Consider the following 5,292-nt stretch of genomic DNA (forward strand, 5'->3'; position numbering starts at 1 on the left):
TTTATAGTATACTGATACATTCTTTAATAAAAATGACTAGTAACATGAAGGTTAGATAATAGTTCATGTTCGGTGTACAAATAACAGCAACTTGAGGCTGCATATAAAAGAGCAAGATAGGTGTCCATGGTTCACTGGAACGTGGATCTGCATTCTGTGATATCTAGGGAATGTTTCATGGAGGCAAGTTCAGGGGCATTTCTTAGGGAAAATAGCCTGGGCCCCACAGAAACACTAATTGTGGCAGTAAGATTGAGAGCAAGGATATTTAAGTGTTGAGATTATGATCTCAGGCAGCAATGTGTAGAGTTGTGGCTATTTGTGATGGAAGATATGTTTGTATTTGTCATTTCTGGTTGGTGAGTCTAGAAAGGTTGATCTTGGCCAGACAGTCCAAGGATTTCATGATCATGGCTAATGAATCTTGGGCTGGTGTCAGAGTGCAAATAATGAATGGAGCCTACAGCAGAGTAACCTAGTAGTAGTGTGTGAAATGAGCAATGAGAAAGAGTTTGTAATACAGAGGATTGAGAAGTACAAGAACTAAAAAGAAGAGGAATAATGGTGGGAATGATAAGAGGAAGGGATGTGAGACTTTGCAGAAATAATAGAAAAAAATGGGTAGGATCTATAATCTGCATGTGAGGAGAAGGCGGTATCACTTCTCGGCCTTTTGGCTAAGATCAAGTGTGAGGAGAAGGCGGTAATCAAAACGATGCCTGGGAAAATGAAAATTTTAAAAAACATGAGAGTAAGCAAAGGGAACAGATTTTATAGGGAGAAATTAGGTTATATTTTGGATAAGTCAGAAATGACACTAGGACATGGAAATGAAAGTAGCTACATAGCAGATGGAATTGCTGATGTGACCTTCTAGATGGAATGGTTTCTGGGTCATCAAATAAAAATCATATTTGAGATCTTAGAGAGATAAAGAAGATTTAGAGGCAGAATATTACACTGAATTGCCAATGGGTAGAAAGAAAAATGGTAAAAGAGAAGTCAATAAAAATGGTGGGAGAGGGATGATGAGTGAATTGCAGGCAGAGTGGGGAGGGGAACATCATAGTGTTTGGGGTGTGTACTAGGAGACCATGTAGAAGGATGGGCATGGTTACAGGAGATGAGGAAATAGAGCAGTATGTGATAGAGTGTCTTAAATTGTGCAAAGACCCAGAGTTTGCTAAAAGTGAAAAATCATCAAGTTGCCTATTGTGAAGTCATTATTATCGTAAAATACAGTACATTTGGTAAACTATAGAGTGAAAGGGCATGTAAAAATGTTTAAATGGGGCTGGAGTTGTGGCACAGTGGCTTATGCCACTGCCTGTGATACCAGCATTGGATATGAGCAGTGGATGAAGTCTGGCTGCTCCACTTCCAATCCAGCTCCCTGCTAATGTGCCTGAGAAGGGACCAGATGATGGCCCAAGTACTTGAGTCCCTATCACCTACGTGGGAGATCTGATTGGAGTTCCTGGCTGTTGGCCCATCCTTGGCCCTTGCAGCCATTTGGGGAGTAAACCATCAAATGGAAGATTCTCTTTCATTCTCTCCCCCCCCCTTCTCTTCTTCCTTCCCTCCCTCTGTATCTGTAACTGCTTTCAAATAGAATAGATCTTTGTTTTTAAATTGATACATAAAATATACATGATCAGAGTACTTGGTAAATACAAAATTTAGCAGGCAATAAAATGTTTTAAAATGTGCAGAAGAAGTAGATAAAAGAATCAGATGAATATTTTTCATTCAGAGGCAGTTGCCTAAGAGAAATCCTCCTTCTGCTGTAATTCTTATAAACATAAGAAGGAAGAATATGTACCCATTGTTTTAAATGGTAGGTGAACTTAAAAAATTGAGAGTCGTCATTCTTTTCTGTATCTCTAGGAAGAGTGTTTCATTAATGTATCAAAATTAGTGAAGGCTGGCTCCAGCTGCCAATTCCAGCTCTCTACTAAAGCAGATCTTTGGAGGCAGTCAAGGATAGGTGAAGTAGTGTGGCAGTTCTGGATTGAGTTCTTGACTCCTTCCCTGGTCCAGTCCTAGATATTGTAGACAGCTGAAGAGTTAACCAATAGATAGGATCTTTCTAGTCTATCATCTCTATCTCTATACCTCTACCTCTACCTTTACCTCTACCTCTACTTCCATCTCTCTCTATCTCCCCCCCCCATCTCTATCTCTTTCTGCTCCTCATAATATTTTTATAAAATGTCCCTTTTCTATGATCCCTTTTTCTATTCTATTCTCCTTGATTAAAAAAGTAAATAAATAGGGACCAGCGCTGTGGTTTAGTGGGTAAAGCCACCTCCTGCTTTGCTAGCATCTCATACGGGTGCTGATTTGAGTCCTGGCTGTTCCACTTCTGATCCAACTCTCTGATATGATCTGGGAAAGCAGGAGAAGATGGCCCAAGTCTTTTGGGAGACCTGGACGAAGCTCCTGGCTGTTGGCTTTAGGGCTTTCATCCATTTGGGGAGTGAACCAGCAGATGGAAGACCTCTTTCTACCTCTCTCTCTGTCTCTACCCCTACCCTTACCCCTACCTGACTATTCCCTTACACTTACCTTTACCCCTAAACGTACCCCTACCTCTACCTTTACCTCTACCCTTACTTTCTACCTCTCTGTAATTCTGTCTTTAAATAAATAAATCTTTTCATAAAAAGTAAATAAATAAAAAGAACAAGGGAGTCACAGCAATAAGGCAAGAACAAGACAATGAAAGCATACAGATAGGAAAGAAAGATTTAAAATTTCTTTATCCACATATGGTGTGACTGAACATATGAAAAACAATAAGATCCAGAAAACAAATAGAACTTATAAGTGAATTAAAAATTTACAGAATAAAAAATGTATTGTAAATTGCAGTTATACTTGAACAACTTTTGTTTTATAAATATAAAATTAACAATGATAAGTTTTTAAAAATTGAAATAAAAGATAGACAAGTTACTGTTGGCATCAATACAACACAATTTAGTTTTACATATTATAACTTTTACCAGTAATCTTATGTGCTAATTCACATGTAAATTTGATAAAACCATGTTTTTAATTTCACTGTATTGACAAATTATACTCTGTTAAGAAGATTTGTGTAATATTTTGAAATTTTTTCTAAAGCACTTTAGAAAAAGTGTTGGACAATGAGCAGTATTTTTGTGACTCTATATTACAACATATAGCTGCTTTTGCTTTAAATAACTTTGCAGACAATTCACATTCATTTCTTCAATAACAATAGGAAAACAGTGTATTGATTGCATGTAAAATACACATTGATAACTGTTAATATAGATAAAATTTCTGATTAATAGAAACTAGTTTTTATTTTTGTGGTATTATAGCTTATTTCCTGATCATGTCAATATATAATGAATAACAAGTAAAATGGATCTGTGGTCATCTTTTTCACAATAGCTAAAAACAATGAGTTAAAGATTCATAAAGTATTCTTTTTAAAAATACTGTTTATTTATTTGGGAGGGAGAGGCAGAGGTGGAGGCAGAGAGAGAGGTCTTCCATCTGTTGGTTCATTTCCCAAATGACTACAATGGCCAGGATGGGGCTAGGCTAAAGCCAGCAGCCACATGGGTCTCTCACGTGGGTGCTGGGGCCCAAGGATTTGGGCCATCTTCCACTGCTCCCCTAGGTGCATTAGCAGGGAGCTGGATCAGAAGACTAGCACGCAGGACACGAACTAGTGCCCATATGGGATGGAGGCACTGCAGGCAGCTGCTTTGCCCACTACACCACAGCACCGACCTCCATAATGTGTTCTTTAATTTGAGAAAGACACATTGTTTGGGACCAGAACTGACCAGATACAAACTATTTGGCAGATATCCAGAGAAATAGTGCTATCATATATTGTTTTCTGATCTAATTGGATATAACACATAAATCTTGATAAATTGGCTTAATAAGCTCTGGCATAAATACAAATTTAAAGAGTATTTCTACCAACGTTTCCTAAATATTTTTACAAGGCAAAATACTCTATTAGATTACTTACATAAAAATGAATGCTGGATATAAATAAGATATTTGTGATTTGAAAGGCAGTTTCATTACCTTTTATTTATAACCAAAAATATATTTCAGAAGTCCCTGGTTTGTTCTCCCTGTCAATAAAGCGGAGATATTAACTATTTAGAGTAAGAGGGTTAAGAATTAAAAAAAAAAAAACAAAAACCTTTGTGGTCCATATTTTATTAGCATGAGGTATTTGAACATTACACCTGGTGGTAATAGGAAGAGAGAATCACTAATGCAATACAGGAAGTAGTGTCAACCTGATTCCTGTGTAACCAGGGAGGCTTTTGTCTGGAAAAGCACAATCTGGAGCTGTTTTCTTGTTACCTATTGAACACGGGACCGTTACAAATACCAGCTGCTGCCATGCAATTCGGGAAATCTGTACTGTGTGGCAACTCAGTGTGTACCAAGCAGTAGTGCCATGATAGCCTAATGTTTTTATCTGGTGCCTGAGTGATATGCATGACAATTATTTCAGAAAAAAAATGTGCTGATAAACTAAAATCAAAAGTTTCATGAGGCTAATTCTTGCGTGGTATCACTTTATCCTATAAAGTGAGAACAGACCAGAAACGTGGTAGATCCTAATACAGGCTTCTATCAAACATAAGGAAAAAAGAAAACTACTAAGCAAATGTGCATGTAATGAACTTAAAAGCTTGCAAGAAATACTGACCTCAAATTACTCACAGATATTTAACTGAAGATCAAATTGTTACTTGTAGAAGTATGAAGTTGCTTCTCTTATGTTTGGTTTCAGAGCAGGAACCCTCTCCATTTTGAAAATGTAACTCTTTTTCTCTCCTAATAACTCTTTCATTCTAGCATATTATATAAGAGTTAGAGTGATTATTTGGATTTATTTAATATTGAAGATTGTAAATATATCTTAAAAGGTGAGCATAGGCATGCTAGTTCCATTTAAAAAAAAACAGATTTCATATATTTCATAGGTACAGATCTAAGAAGATAAATGTATTTCATGAAGGCATTTGAAAAGAGTGAAGTTACCATATTGATGTGTATACTTCATCACGTACTGTTAACTCTTATTTTAAGATTTATTGGCCATCGCCACGGCTCAATAGGCTAATACTCTGCCTGCGGCGCCGGCACCCCGGGTTCTAGTCCAGATCGGGGTGCCGGATTCTGTCCCGGTTGTTCTTCTTCCTGTCCAGCTCTCTGCTGTGGCCCGGGAATGCGGTGGAGGATGGCCCAAGTCCTTGGGCCCTGAACCCCATGGGAGAC

This window comes from Oryctolagus cuniculus, chromosome 4 (genome assembly GCF_964237555.1).
Source record: "Oryctolagus cuniculus chromosome 4, mOryCun1.1, whole genome shotgun sequence".
In the NCBI taxonomy this organism is placed as follows: domain Eukaryota; kingdom Metazoa; phylum Chordata; class Mammalia; order Lagomorpha; family Leporidae; genus Oryctolagus; species Oryctolagus cuniculus.